The sequence below is a fragment of the Lactuca serriola genome, chromosome 6 (genome assembly GCF_051521515.1).
Source record: "Lactuca serriola cultivar US96UC23 chromosome 6, Lser_US96UC23_V15, whole genome shotgun sequence".
NCBI classification, from domain to species: domain Eukaryota; kingdom Viridiplantae; phylum Streptophyta; class Magnoliopsida; order Asterales; family Asteraceae; genus Lactuca; species Lactuca serriola.
The window spans coordinates 189,227,358-189,244,537 of NC_136413.1; positions in this window are offsets into that span (position 1 = coordinate 189,227,358).

Genomic DNA, 17,180 nt, shown 5'->3' on the forward strand with positions numbered 1-17,180 from the left:
TTTGATCCTGACATTTATGTGTTTATTCTCAGTATGGTGGTCACATGACATGGAGCGGGAGGCTCAAGATCTGGGTCAGGATCGGGATCAGGATCGGGCTCGGGCGCGAGATCCGAGCAGGTTGATGATGGATTACGTGAGTTCATCGCGTCTGATATTACGAGAGGCATCCTTGAGTCAACCCCGGTCATTTTCGGATCGATCAAGGAGGGGATCATCGAGCTGATGGAGGATCGCCTCCAATCATTCAGGAGTGATTTGGCGTCTGGCCAGGCGAGTACGTGCACACTATCCTTCAAGGACTTTAGAGGGAGTGGTGCGCCGGATTTTCATGGGGTGAAGGACCCCATTGCTGTCAGGAGATTCATTGTAGACATTGAGTCTGCACAGTTGATGAGCTTCTACCCGGAAGGTTCGAAGGTCCGCTTTGCGGCGGGATGACTGAGAGACAGAGCTAAAGATTAGTGGGAGTCGGTTGGTGACTCATTGGGAGCCCCAGCCGTCAAGGCTATGACCTGGTTAGAATTTGTGACCAAATTCAGGGCGGAGTTCGTGCCAGCTGTAGAGCTTCAGCAGCTGGCCAGAGAGTTTTTGGACATGAGACAGACTACGGAGACTGTGGCGGAGATCACCACCAAGTTCCGGGAAAAGGCCCTTTTGGTGCCCCAGTATGCAGGAGATGAGGACATGAGGAGGACCCGCTATCACGACATGTTGAGAGCCGACATCCAGGAGCATGTCAGCTTCTCGGCATGCCCAACCTCAGACTCTATTATTGCCAGGGTGCGGGAGAGGGAAATTTATTTGGAGCACCTCAGGAAGAGGAAGGCTGAGACTAGGCAGGTTACAAGGGTTTGGGGGAAGAAACCCAAGGGATTCGACTCTAGGTCGAAGGGCCAGTAGGGTCGGGACCGCTGTGGAAAATGCGGTCGGTCACACGAGGGAGCTTGTTGCACTGGGTCGGGTTCTGGCTGCTATAAGTGCGGCAAGGCTAGGCATTTTGGTAGGTATTGTACTGCCCCCACCCCCACAGTACAGATGATGGACCTGATTTTCTTTCATTGCAATTAGAGGGGCCACAAGAAGGCCAATTGCCCTAGATTGACAGCAGCAGCACCGACCCCAGCAGCAGGACGGGTTACGGATGGCCAAAAGGCCAAGGTAGAGGCTCCAGTGGTGTGGAGCCGACCATTTCAGTTGACAGCCGAGGAGGCACACGCTGCACCCGATGTGGTGATAGGTATGGTTTCTTCTCTTATTTCTTTATGATTATTTCGTTGTGGTTTTGATATGTTATGTGTATGTTCTATTTAGGATCGTTCTATGTGAACGGTATCCTGGTTCAGGCGTTGTTTGACTCGGGTGCTAACCGATCGTTTATTTCTCTTGCGCTTTGCAAGAAGCTTCCTGAGTCTTCGGCTATGCTAGATTGCCCTCTAGAGGTCGAGATTGCGGACGACCGGTCAGTGCGAGCATCAGAGGTCTACCGGGATTGCGTATTAAGGTTGTTCGAGGAACGTTACCCGGTAGACTTAGTTCCCATACCTTTTCGGGGGAAAAGGTTATTATTGGTAGGGATTGGCTAAGCCCCAATTGGGTAGTGATCGACTGTGCTCAGCAGTTGGTGCGGATTAGGACCCCAAAGGGGGGAGAGCTGGTGATCCAAGGCGAGAGCCACAGTGAGGACCAACTTTATGTTCAGCAGCGAGAGCGAGGCGCAACCTCTAGCAGGGTTGCGAGGATTTGTCGCCTATGTTACGGATACCCAGGAGGCGGGTAAGGCGACGGTGGGCGATGTGCCCATAGTACGAGAGTTTGCGGATGTATTCCCCGAGGAGTTGCCTGGGATACCTCCAGAGAGGCAGGTGGATTTCAGGATCGGCCTCGTCCCTGGTGCGACTCTGATAGCCAAGGCACCGTATCGGTTAGCTCCTCCTAAGATGCAGGAGTTGTCTACACAGCTACAAGAGCTGTTGGACAAGGGATTCATCAGACCGATCAGTTCACCCAGGGGATCCCCGATTTTATTTGTGAAGAAGAAGGATGGGTCGCATCGGATGTGTATAGATTACCAGGAGCTGAATAAGGTAATAGTGAAGAACCGTTACCCACTCCCCGAGGATTGATGACCTCTTTGACCAGCTATAGGGAGCGTCTTGGTTCTCCAAGATTGATCTGCATTCAGGATATCATCAGATGAGGGTCAGAGAGGAGGATGTGCAGAAGACCGCGTTCCAGACGCGCTATGGCCACTATAAGTTCGTGGTGATGCCTTTCGGGCTCACCAATGCTCCTGCCGCATTCATGGATCTCATGAACCGCGTGTGCAAACTGATGTTGGATCGGTCTGTGATAGTTTTCATCGATGACATCTTGGTTTATTCCAAGATGCGAAAGCAGCATGAGGAGCATTTACGGGAGGTTTTGGGTACTTTGAGGAGGGAGAACTTGTATGCTAAGTTCTCCAAGTGCGAGTTTTCGTTGCGCGAGGCGTAGTTTCTTGGGCACCTTGTCAATCAGGACGGGATTTCAGTGGATCCGGCCAAGGTGGAGGTCGTGATAAGGTGGGAGGTCCCGAGGTCTCCATCTGAGATTCGGAGCTTCTTGGGACAGGCAGGATACTATCGGAGATTCATCCAAGACTTCTCCAAGATAGTCATACCTCTGACCAGGCTGACAAGGAAAGCTGTGGTATTTCGGTGGGGGCCTGAGCAGCAAGTTGAGTTTGAGACATTGAGACAGAGACTGTGCGAGGCGCCAATCTTAGCCCTGCCGGAGGGCATGGAGGATTTTGTAGTGTATTGCGATGCGTCCATCTCGGGCTTGGGCACGATATTGATGCAGAGAAGGCATGTTATTGCTTACACTTTGAGGCAGCTGAAGCCTCACGAGGCGTACTACCCGACGCATGATTTGGAGCTGGGGGTGGTTGTTTTTGTCCTCAAGATTTGGCGTCATTACCTCTATGGGGTTCGTTGTACCATTTACACGGACCACAAGAGCCTGAGGTATCTCATGGACTAGCTGAATATGAACATGAGGCAGCGTCAGTGGTTAGATGTGGTGAAGGATTATGATTGTGAGATCCTTTACCACCCGGGAAAGGCGAATGTGGTCGCCGATGCGCTCAGCCGCAAGGCAGCGCCTATTAGAGATATCTGTATGCGGATGACCATGGTGACTCCGCTGTTGGAACAGATCCGAAAGGCCCAACAGGAGGTTCTGAAGGAGGAACATCGGAAGAGCGATCATACTGTGGGTCAGGTTTCCTCCTTCGACTATGATAGCCGAGGGCTGTTGACCCTCCACCGTAGGGTGTGGGTCCCCTATCATGGAGGCGTTCATCAGACATTGATGGAGGAGGCGCACAAATCCAGGTTTTCTATCCATCCCGGGGCGATGAAGATGTATAGGGATCTTCGTCTTGACTATTGGTGGCCCTGCATGAAGCGGGACGTAGCATGCTGTGTGGAGCGGGGTTTGACCTGTAGGAAGGTCAAGGCCAAACATCAGAGGCCATATGGCAAGACGCAGCCATTGAATATTCCCATGTGGAAATGGGAAGATATCACCATGGACTTCATCACCAAACTTCCTACCACCGCACGGGGAGTGGATTCCATATGGGTCATTGTGGATCAGCTGACCAAGAGCGCCCATTTTATACTGATCCAGGAGATTATATCGGCCGAGAAGCTGGCCGACATCTACATTCGAGAGGTGGTGGCGCGGCACGGGGTGTCAGTGTCAGTGATTTCAGACAGGGACGTACGGTTTACTTCCAGGTTTTGGAAGAAATTCCACAACGATTTGGGTACTCGTCTCCACTTTAGCATCGCTTTTCATCCGCAGACGGATGGTCAAAGTGAGCGGACCATTCAAACTCTAGAGGATATGCTACGGGCATGTGTGCTAGACTTCGGTGGTAACTGGGATACTTACCTCCCATTGGCTGAATTCTCCTACAACAACAGCTACCACGCGAGTATCGATCGTCCTCCCTTTGAGATGTTATACAGGAGGAAGTGTAGGACCCCGATATGTTGGGGAGAGGTTGGCTAGAGGATCATGGGGAGCACCGAAGTGGTGCTCAAGATGACAGAGAGGATCCAACAGGTCAGGAGCAGGCTCCGGACTGCACAGAGTCAGCAGAAAAGCTATGCCGACAAGCGCCTTTAAGACCTGGAATTCTGGGTTGGGGATATGGTTCTTCTGAAGGTGTCGCCTTGGAAAGGCGTCATTCGATTCAGGAAGCGGGGCAAGTTGGGCCCCAGGTACATTGGACCCTTCAGGGTTATAGCCCGGGTGGGAAAGGTGGCATATCGACTAGACTTACCAGCCGAACTCAGCCAGATCCACAACACTTTCCATGTCTCCCAGCTGCGGAAGTGTGTGGGGGACAACTCAGCGGTGGTTCCCCTAGAGGATATTCAGGTTGGTGACAGCCTGAGCTACACTGAGCGACCTGTGGCGATCCTCGACCGGAAGTCGAAGGACCTGAGGAACAAGAAGGTCGAGCTGGTGAAGGTGCAATGGCAGCATCGGAAGGGCTCGGAGTGGACGTGGGAGCCGGTGGATGAAATGAGGGAGCATTATCCGGAGCTTTTCTAGGATCAAGCAGCAGACTTCGAGGACGAAGTCTAAAATAAGTGGGGGAAATGTGTAGCACCCGGTTCCTAGTATGTATTTCATTCAAGTATTTTTCATAATTTGGACTAAGAATCGGCGAGTTGATGTCCCAACTCGTCGAGTAGTAGCGACTTGGACCTGAGGGTTAAGTGGCGGACTCGTCGAGTCGGCGACATGACTCGACGAGTAGACTCTAGTTGGACAAAATCCTAATCCAAGGGTTTGCACCCTATTTAAACGTCTTATTCAGCCTCCCTCACCCCTTATGCTCTCAGAACCCCCTCACATCAAACCCTAATCGTCCTTGGTGACTTAAAGAGATTAAGTATTTGACCCGGTTGTGCATGGTCCTTTTGGGTTACCTTCACCATAGCAACTTGATAGGATGATTTATAATGAGAGAAGAAATATTATTAATATATTATGAGAATAATATAAGGAATAATAATATTTTTATTTGATTAATATAAGTCATAAATTAAATAGGAATTAATTTGGTGACTTAAAGAGATTAATTGAATAAAGGGGCATAAACTGTCAATTGTATGATAGTTGTATTTTGAGCAGTGATCCCTTATGGATAAGGAGTGGAAGATTTTAGGGTTTGGAAGAGCCTAGAAATCGTCCAAGGTTATAAATAGGGATATTGGATTGCTTAGGGCCTAAGTTATCCAATTAGGGTTTAAGGGTGAAACCCTAGGAGGCTCACTAGTATAAATAGACCCATAGGGTCAAGGAAATCGGCACTCTTGCTTTTGAAGAAACCTTGGCCGATTTCTTACCCTCCTCTCTCTCTCTCTCTAATCATCCTCTTGCTAAGTTGGTGTTTGTAAGCCATTAGAGGAGTGACATTTATGACTCTAAGCTCCAAGGACAAGAAGATTCAAGCAAGCAATTCAAGGTAATCTTTCAGATCTGATTTCATGTATTATGATATGAATTTTATCATTAGATCTATCAATCAAAGTCTTGGATACGTTGCATGTTCAATTAGAGAAACCTAGATCCAATCATTAGGGTTTGTATGTGCACATAGGAATGTTCTTATGGCTCAAACCCATCAGTGGTATCAGAGCCTTGATTGGTTTCTATTGAATTGATGCATTGGTTGCTTGATTGTTGATTGCAAAATCGTTTTTTGTCCTTCTGCCTGATGAACTCGGCGAGTACCATAGTGTACTCGGCAAGTAGGCCTCAACTCGGTGAGCACATTGTGGTACTCGGCGAGTTCGAGCGTCAGAAGGAGCTAGTTTCAGGATTTCTTGTTGTTTATCTTATGGAAACTTGACTTTATCTTAATGGGTCAATATAAATCCGATTTTAACATATATTTGAGTATATCCTTGACCTAATTCAAGATATTTACCAATTAATTGAATAATAATTTCCTTATGTGATAATTGATTGATTATTTTAATTAAGTTGGTAAAGTGTTTTGCAAGAAACATTTAAATAAATCAAATATGGATAATTATGAGATTAAATGGTTAATTTGAATTATTTGTTATTTGATCCCTTATGTTTTGAAAAGTTTAAAACTTGTCCTCAAGTTTTGAAATTTATGTTTTGTGATTAAAAGTTTAATTTAGACAATTTTAATTTCAAACCCTAGAATTTTACAAGTTTAAAATTCAACCCTATACTCTATATGATTACAAGCTTAATATATATATATATATATATATATATATATATATATATATATATATATATATATGTATGTATAATTAAAAATGCTATTCTTACCGTTAGTAGGCCTAATTCACGAAGTCGGTCTATAAGGTGGGTATAAGTTTGTTGCCTATAAAATGGCGCTTAATGGGTGTACACTCACACCCACCGCTTGCTTGATCGGTGGAGGGTCGTTAGCCGAACGGGTAGGATAAGGCAACCTCATCTCCTCATTAAAAGTATAATATTGAAATACAAGGTAACTACATGTTTTTCAAATTCCCAATCCTAGTTACTTTAGGAAAAGTGAATTGATGCAATCCCATGAAATTACACTTTGCACCCTTGCTAAGAAGTTAGTGGAGCGTGTGTGGTTTACCGACACACTAATTGGTTCTAAGCATAGGTGGCAAAGGGTGATTCATTGTTTATCATAGTTCGGTGGAGCGTGTGTGGTTTACCGGCACATTGAATAGGTGATTGTTACAATGAAGGCACCGTGTAGATTTGCATGGTTATTCACACCCAGTTTGTGATCCTCGGCATCCCAGTTACAAACGAGAGGGGCATATCAAGATTTAAACATTCCATTGAAAAGTTCAATGAATCTCATTGAAATCTAGGAATTCTAAATGCATTTAAAACTTAAGGTTATGTTTTCATGATGGAGAATTAGTGAATCGTCATTCACTTACCTTCAAATTGTTTGCATGTTGGATTACGGTACCCCTTTTCTAATATGTAAATAATGTTGTTGGATCCTAGCCCTAATTTTTCATATTGGGTGATAATTAGGGATTTAAAATTCTAATCAATCTTTGTCCTTTCTATTTGCAGATGTCGAACACGAACAACGCTGCTGCTAGTTCATTCACATTGATGAGCCTTTGCCAAAAGGTGACGTTCGATGGAACAAACTTTAGCGAATAGATAAGATACATTCGCACGATTGCTCGCTACGAGGACAAGGAGTATGGCCTTGACGAGAAGCTCGAGAAGATCAATCCAGAAATCGCAACTCCGGCTGAAATGACTGCTTTTGAGACTCATGAACGTGATGCGACGAAGGTTCATTGCATCATGATAGGCACAATGAACGCCGAATTCCAAAAGTCCTATGAGTACATGTATCCGTACGAAATGCATCAAGACTTATTGGAGAGATACCATCAAAACGCGAGGCAGGAACGTTACGAGATCTTCACTAACATGATCTCCGCTAAATGGGACATGGAGAATCTCTAACAGTACACTTGCAAAAGATGCAAAGGTATGTTGATCGTCTTCGCAAGTTGAATGTCAACTTTGGGGAAGATTTGGCTATCGACATGGTACTTCATTCCTTGTCTCCGTGTTACAACCAATATAGGATGACCTACCACATGAACAAGGAAGAGGTCACCCTAAGTAAGCTCCAAGGTCTCCTAAGGGTTGCTTAGAGCAACCTCAAGGACAAGTCTGTTGCACCAATGTGACAACCGGAAATTTCCATTTGTATGAACCTCATCTATTCAATAGAAGCTAGTTCAGTTTCAGTGAATTTCAAGCTTTTCCGAACAAGTTCGTGTACATTAGGGTTTATGTTTTAGATGATATCAGGAGAGTGGATACTCCTGGTTTTGTGAAACTTGGGCATTTCAAGTTTCATAATGTTACAGTCCAATATTAGGAATAAAAATATTTTCTGCCAAAATATTCCAGGACTATAAATAGTTTTTTGAATTAAATTAATTCATTATTTACAATTCCAAATAGAGAAAAGCCATATTCTCTCTGACGGATCTTCGGGTTTTCATCCCATATTGTGAGTTTACTTTTCTAAATGTGTTTCAATACTTGTTAGGTGCTTATTAACATAAATTTCATGTCTATATATCAAGATCCGGGAGTTTACCGCCCAAGAACGTTCTTGGGGAGTAAACTCCAAAATGGAACATAAAGTCTTCCTAGTCCCGATTCCTTGTTAGACAACTTGTTTAGGGGTTAGGGTATGATTCTTATAGGCCAAAAAGCATCCAAGAAACACAAGTTCTAGGAGTTTACGGCCAAGGAACTTCCTTGGGCCGTAAACCCCTTTTCAAGGGCTTAAGTGCCCTAAAACTTCCCCAAATGCTTAAGGACTTTAACTACTAGTACTTGTGCTTATTTAGAACATCAAAAGCTCATCAAAATCACAAGTTAGTAGGAGTTTACGGCCAAGAACTCCTCTTGGGCCGTAAACCCCTTTTTGTAGGACAAAAATCATTCCAAGCACACCTAAAGCCTTAAGACAATTTACCTTGAACCCTTGGGACTAGAATGGAGAGTAGAACACATATAAATCACTCCTTAAAAGGAGTTTACGGCCAAGGAACATATCTTGGGCCGTAAACTCCAAGTGAAGGCACAAAAGTGTGCCTCTTGTCCCCATTAGCCTTAGATAAATTCATGGAAGCCATCCTTGATGTTTAAGAGCCTCAAAACAATTAAAATCCAAGAGTTTACGGCCGTAAACTCTAGGGTGAATGGACTTTAGGCCGTAAACTCCATTATGGGGTATTCTAGGGCCTTAAACTACTTCATGTGTTATTCCAACAAAGCTAGGAGTGTTTTAGAAGCAAGATAGCACCACAAAACACCCAAAACCACCCTTTGAGGAGTTCACGGCCATAAACCCATGAGTTTACGGCCGTAAACTCCAAGGTGTGGGGTTTGTTGGTTGGTGAACTCCTATACAAGGCCATTTGATGTTTCAAACCCTTTTGCCTTGTCCCGTAACAACTTAGATGCAACCATTTGAACCTTAAACACTCATAAAAGTGTTTACATGTTTTCTAAGTGTTTTAACTTATTTATTTAAGTTATTATTTGTCTAATTAGTTATATATATGCTTATTATATGATAACTAGGCTCGTGCGTGTAAACCAGTCTCCGTTTGCCACCTAGCACGGTAGCCGACACTGCAATTCAAATGACTCACCACAAGTGAGTTCATACCCCTTGAATCAACCTTTGAGATGATTTTAAATGTTTTATAACACTTTATGGGGGGGAATACAAGTCAAATACTTATAGTTATTGTTTCAATCACATGTGATTGCATTTAATCACATGTGATTAATAACTAGGAAAACAACGATTTTCACTACTGTTCAAACTGTTCTTCAAACTACTTCACTTTGAAATGTTTTACAAACTGTTTTACTATCCAAACTTACTTATGGACTGTGATTCAAACAAATGCCTCTTATACTTAAACTATTTTATCAACTTATGCCTTCAAAATGTTTTATAGATCGACATCAAGTCAATCTTCTCCTGAAATTATATTTATGCTTCAAATGTTTTATGAAAACTTATTTATGCTTTTATATATTCAATTGCATGCCTATATATGTATAGATATATAAATAATGTTCAAAAGGCTTAGGAATGCCATCCGCCCTATTTCCTTTTTCTCGATTTGGATGTGGTCTGGTGGGATTTCGGGTGACCATCCGAAGGTCGTTTCCATATTACTTATATATCATATATACATGTATAGACATAAAAGTACTTCCATATTCATACTCATCAGTACATCATTAGCTGGTTACCATCGGGGTAACGCAGGACAATACATATACAGATATACTAGAAACAATACATATACAGACATACTAGAAACAATACATATACAGACATACTAGAAACAATACATATACAGACATACTAGAAACAATACATATACAGATATACTAGAAACAATACATATACAGATATACTAGAAACAATACATATATAGATATACGAGAAACATTACATATACATGAATACAATATCAATTGTGATCCACTGTGTCGGAGCATGCCTTAAATGTCATGGCCCGAGTTGTAGCCAGAATTCTCTTGGAGGGAGAGCGTGAGTTTGCGTATAGATCTATACTGGATTGACTATCCTACACCTTGCTGCTAGCTACAGCCGGACCTGCAGGTCTGCGGGTGCCAAACGTCATTTCTTTTATTACGACCATTCATTATGTCGTTGTTACCAGTCGATAGCATGGTGCAATTTGTCACAATATACCTTAATATAAATCCGGTTTAAGGTAGTAGTATTTAGTACAGCAGTAGTCTTATTATACAAAGCTACAGTACTACAATGATTTACCCATTACATATTTTAGTGATAATCTCACTTAAGCATTAATGTACAAACTATATTTTTAACAAATGATAGTTATACTTGGGTAATTACACACTTTTACAACAGACAAGTTTACAAAACAGTCTAGCCTTGGTAGAAGGTTACTTTTATAGAAAATATAGGATTTTCTGAGAGATTCAAACTTTTACAAAACACTTTCAAACATTTGCTTACATTTTTGCAAACTTATACATTGAGACAGGTTCAAACGTTTTTACAAGAAACATTGACACTAAAATACTTATGAACTCACCAGCTTAATGCTGATAAACTCTTTCAAAATAACTTGTATTCTCAGGTCATCAGTAGACAGGTACCGAGGCCAGTTTTTGAGAAGATGGAGTGCATACAAGACTCATCTCATATTATTTTGTGTTTTGTTATTTTTGGTGTCTATACTGTACAGAACACACTTGTATTAAAATTATATATTTAATGCAATGGATGATGTTGTTTGCTTATTTACATTTACTGTGTTGTGATAGTATACATGACGTCCTCCGCCCCAGAACGTTTCCGCCGTTCTTGGTTTTGGGGTGTGACAGATTGGTATCAGAGCATTGTTTATAGTGAATCAAGTATATCAACCCATAAAAGATATACTAATCTATAAACCCAAAAGGGACTAAAACACTCTGACCAAGAGTCTATACTTTAAATAATAAAATATTTAATTAAGTATACTAGTCTGCATTCATACTAAAATCAGTGTCACAATGACAAGAACAAAAGTATTACGATTGTTGAATATCACAAGTGAGCTCGGGGATGTATGGTCAGTCCTGGGAATGGCATAGCCTGATCAACTATGCTGGTCCTAGGAGTGATTAGCATATGCCCTAGAATGGTTGTGATATGTTAACAAGTCTAAGAACTTACCAACAATACCACAAGAAGATCAGTAGAACTTAAACTTAAAATACTATAGGTGTATTTTGTGCTGCTAGTTACACGTATACTATATTCTTATACCTCTCTTCTCGCGTAGATCTAAATGGCTGGATTCCATCATGGCGACCCGTACTTTCCCAATGAAGGCAATGCAGGGTGGATCGATGAAGAGCCCGAAGATGATCATCCAATCCATTTGGATGATCACCTCGCAGAAGGCTTTTCGGATGGATCCGACTCCGAGCCTGAAGTCAACAACCTACCGCTTGTAGGTCAAGCCCCGAACGACAACCCTCGACTAGCGTTTCCAGGTCCAACACCCATGTGGGCAAACAACCTAAATCGCTGGAGTGATGAGCAGGGTCAGCCTTTACCATACTTTGGGGACCGAACCTTTTACAATGTTAGCGATGGTGGCTCTGCTGACAGAGCCCTGCCGGTAATCATCCGCAAAATAGCTCGTAATGTCGAGCAAGGTCGAGCAGCCATCGACCGGGTCATGGAGATTGATGCCAATTCAGGTGTCAACACAGTCCGCATTCGCCGTCTGGAAGAAGACATGGAACGGACCCGGAGAACCAACGAAACTCTGCAGCAACAGCTGGCTGCCTCCCGTGCTGAAGTCTTAGAACTTCGAGCTCGTCAGAGAACTCAGGACCGACACCTTCAAGAGGTGTTTCGCCAAGTGTCCGACCTCAGGGCTCGCCCAAGGAACTCCCATCGCCATTAGATGATGTCTAGTACATCTCTGTCTTTTGATTTAGGGATAGCCTTGAACTTATGTGCTCTAAGTAGCACTTGTCTGTAAAATATTCCTAACTTTCGATACTCTAATTAGGAATCTAGGACTGTCAGTATTGTCCTTATTGTATGATGTAAGACCTACTATTAGGTCGATTTTCCTTGAACTTATTACATCAGTAATACCCGTACTATTGAAATCTATCTAATCTGTGGGAAAAATTTGTACACTTGTGTATTCCTACTAATATTTCTTATGGTGATTTCAAACACTCATTCAATTGTTGGGCTATGGTTAGTTAGTCCATGAGTCACTCTCACGTTGCTTACAAATTGATTCTTATCATCCTTCTTGTCTTTATAAACTTATAGCTGAAGGATGCCTCCTCGCAAATCTCCCAGGAATAGGAATAATCCTGTACCTCCACCGCCTCCACCACCTGCGGTCATCGATACTGTAGCTCTGAATGCTGCCGTAGCTGTAGCAGTGGCAACTGCCATGGCTCAGTATCACTCATCCGATGCTAGCAGAGGTGGAACCCCTGTTGAATCTATCCCAGTTGAAATCCCTGTGCGCTCGAGAGAGTGCTCTTACAAGGATTTCACGAACTGCAAGCCGAAGCCTTTTTATGGCACCGGCGGAGTCATTGCTCTCTCGCAATGGTTCGAGAAGACTGAATCAGTCTTCGAAATCTGCTCATGCCCTGCTGCGTGCAAAGTGAAATATGCCGCATGCACCTTTGAGGGTAAAGCCCTAACGTGGTGGAACGGCCACGTCAAAGCCCTAACTCTCGTCGTGGCTAACGACATGGGCTGGGAAACGATGAAGGACCTCACGACTGAGGAGTACTGCCCTAGGGGCGAAGTCCAGAAGTTGGAACATGAACTCTGGAATCTGACCATGAAGGGCCCCAACGTGATCGCTTACACTGCCCGCTTTAGCGAACTGGTGGCCCTATGCCCCAATATGGTTCCCACTGAAGGGAAAAAGATTGAACGGTATGTATGGGGGCTAATGCCTTCGTACCAGGGGAATGTCTTAGCATCCAACCCCGCTACCTTCGACAGTGCCAAGCGATTGGCACAAAGACTCATTGACCATGGAGTCAAGACCCCTGCATCCACAACCACCCAAGCCATCTCAGAACCCTCCAAACCCGCTGGCAACAAGCAGAAGTTCTGGGATGAGAAGAAGAAGCAACGAGCTTCAAAGAAACAACAAATCGTAGCAGTACATGCTGCGGTAACCCCTACTGCTGTTACTGCTCCGGGGAAGCAGTATTCTGGAAGCTTGCCGAAGTGCAACAAATGCAACTTCCACCATAACGGCGCCTGCCGTGAAATGCAGTGTGCTAACTGCCACAGAAAAGGACACACCATCCGATTCTGTAAGTTCCCGGCGCAGCCGATCTCCCAAGTTCCTGGCTCAGGCGCGAGCCCAACTTGCTATGGATGTGGCGAAACAGGCCACTTTAAGAGGGACTGCCCCAAGGCGAGGAATACTGGAGGAGCAGGGAGGGTACTAGCAATAGGCCACGGGGAAGCAGTTGCTGACCCGACAGTGGTGACTGGTACGTTCCTCCTTGATAACTCCTATGCATGCATTCTGTTCGATAGTGGAGCGGAGCGAAGCTTCGTAAACCACAAATTTGCTCGCATGCTTAAGCAACAACCACACGCACTTAATGAACAATTCATAGTAGAAATGGCCAATGGGAAAACTGAAAGTACTAATAGCATATACTTAGGTTGTCTTCTAACCTTAGATAACCATTCATTCCCAATCGACCTTATGCCGGTCTCAATAAAAAGTTTCGACGTTATTATCGGAATGGATTGGTTAAGTCTTCATCGCGCCGATATCATGTGCTACGAGAAAGCAGTCCGACTAAACCTCCCGTCTAACGAAACCCTTATAGTCTACGGCGACAAACCTGGGGCGAGTCTTCGCATTATATCTAGTATTCAAGCACAAAAATATCTGCGCAAAGAATACCACGCATTTCTTGCTCACGTCGTCGACACGAACCTAGAAACGAAAGAACTAAAGGACCTCCCAGTAGTGAGCGACTTCCCCGACATTTTCCCAGAAGAACTACCCGGGTTACCTCCGCAACGACAAGTCGAGTTCAGAATCGACTTAGTCCCAGGAGCTACCCCAGTAGCCAAGTCGCCCTACCGTTTAGCACCAGCCGAGATGCAAGAACTCTCTGGTCAACTTAACGAACTGCTCAGCAAGGGCTTTATAAGACCAAGTTTCTCACCTTGGGGAGCACCGGTCTTGTTCGTTAAGAAGAAGGACGGATCATTCCGTATGTGTATTGACTACAGAGAACTCAACAAATTGACGATCAAAAATCGTTACCCTCTGCCACGCATAGACGATCTATTCGACCAACTGCAAGGGGCGAACTATTTTTCCAAGATTGATCTGAGATCCGGATATCACCAGTTACGAGTGCTCAAGGAGGATGTGCCAAAGACAGCCTTCCGAACTCGTTACGGACACTACGAGTTCGTGGTGATGCCATTCGGGTTGACCAATGCGCCCGCAGTCTTCATGGATCTGATGAATACAGTATGCCGACCTTACTTAGATCAGTTCGTCATTGTTTTCATTGACGACATCCTGATCTACTCCAAAAGTAAGAAAGAGCATGGCGACCACCTACGACAAGTTCTAGAGACATTACGGAAAGAGAAACTTTATGCGAAGTTCTCAAAATGTGAATTTTGGATCCGAAGAGTCGAATTCTTAGGACACGTGGTAAGCGAAGAGGGAATCCACGTGGACCCATCCAAAATAAAAGCCATTGAGAACTGGTCAGCACCAAAGACACCTACAGAAATTCGTCAATTTCTAGGTCTCGCTGGCTACTACCGCAGGTTCATTCAGAACTTCTCACGAATAGCGAAGCCTCTTACGACCCTGACCCAGAAAGGCGTGGCCTTTGACTGGGAAGAGAAGCAAGAAAGAGCGTTCCAAACGCTCAAACGAGCCTTGTGCACCGCACCAATACTATCCCTTCCAGAAGGAATAGAAGACTTCGTAGTCTATTGCGATGCATCCAATCAAGGACTCGGATGTGTTCTGATGCAGCGAGGTAAGGTCATCGCCTACGCCTCGAGACAGTTGAAGACACATGAGGTTAACTACACGACGCACGATCTTGAACTAGGAGCAGTAGTGTTTGCTCTGAAGATCTGGAGACATTACTTGTATGGAACGAAGAGCACTATCTTTACCGACCACAAGAGTTTACAACACATTTTCGATCAGAAGGAGCTCAACATGAGACAACGACGGTGGGTCGAGCTACTTAGTGACTACGAATGCGATATTCGTTATCATCTGGGTAAAGCCAACGTAGTAGCAGACGCCCTAAGTCGGAAAGAATATTCTGGTCGCAAGGTCAAGTCATTATCAATAACCATCCATTCACACCTGACTAAGCAAATTCAGGCGGCTCAACTTGAGGCCATGAAACCTGATAATTTGTCGAGTGAATCCCTTAGGGGAATGGACAAGAACTTCGAAGCCAAGGGTGACGGAGCTTTATATTTCATGAACCGGTTCTGGACACCGAAACACGGTGGGTTCCGAGACTTGGTCATGACCGAGGCGCACAACACTCGGTATTCCGTCCACCCAGGTTCAGATAAGATGTATCTGGATCTTAAAAAGCTATACTGGTGGCCTAATATGAAAGTAGAGATTGCTACCTTCGTAAGTAAATGCCTTACTTGCGCAAAGGTTAAGGTCGAGTACCAGAAGCCCTCTGGTTTACTGCAACAACCAGAGATCCCGGAATGGAAGTGGGAGCGGATCACTATGGATTTCATAACCAAGTTGCCCAAGACAACGGGTGGACTTGACACCATATGGGTCATCGTTGATAGATTGACCAAGTCTGCACACTTCCTGCCTATCAAAGAAACCGACAAGATGGAGAAACTTACGAGAACATACATTAGGGAAATTGTACGGTTGCATGGTGTACCTATTTCCATTATCTCTGATAGAGATAGTAGGTTCACCTCAAGATTTTGGCAATCCCTACAACATTCCCTAGGAACAAGGCTGGACATGAGCACAGCCTACCATCCACAGACCGACGGACAAAGTGAGAGAACCATTCAAACATTGGAAGATATGTTGCGAGCCTGTGTGATTGATTTTGGGAAAGCATGGGATACTCATTTACCCCTTGTCGAATTTTCCTATAATAACAGTTATCACACAAGCATCAAGGCTGCTCCATTCGAAGCTCTCTACGGCCGCAAGTGCAGATCCCCTCTGTGCTGGGCTGAGGTTGGTGATACCCAATTAGCTAGGGAGCAAGCTTCCGACAGTACTCTCACTGGTCCGGAAATCATTCGGGAAACGACAGAGAAAATCGTTCAGATCCGTGAACGATTGAAAGCCTCTAGAGACCGACAGAAGAGCTACGCCGATAAACGAAGAAAACCTTTGGAATTTCAGGTGGGAGACCGAGTCCTTCTCAAAGTCTCACCCTGGAAAGGCTTGATACGCTTCGGCAAGCGTGGGAAGCTTAATCCGAGGTACATAGGGCCTTTCGAGATTCTTGCCAGAGTCGGCCCCGTAGCTTACAAACTTGATCTACCCGACACACTTCGTAACGTACATTCTACATTCCACGTATCTAACTTGAAAAAGTGTCTGTCCGACGATACTCTCGTAATCCCACTCGACGAGATCGAGATCAACGAGAGCCTCAACTTCGTGGAAGAACCTGTAGAGATCATGGACCGTGAGGTCAAGAAGACGAAACAAAGCCGTATCCCTATCGTGAAGGTTCGTTGGAACGCCAAGCGAGGACCGGAATTCACTTGGGAACGCGAGGATCAGATGAAGTTTAAATACCCTCATCTTTTCGCTTAATTGTTTGTAACTTTTATTTGCTTAAATTCTAATTTCGGGACGAAATTCCCTCTAACAAGGGGATGATGTGACAACCCGAAATTTCCATTTGTATGAACCTCATCTATTCAATAGAAGCTAGTTCAGTTTCAGTGAATTTCAAGCTTTTCCGAACAAGTTCGTGTACATTAGGGTTTATGT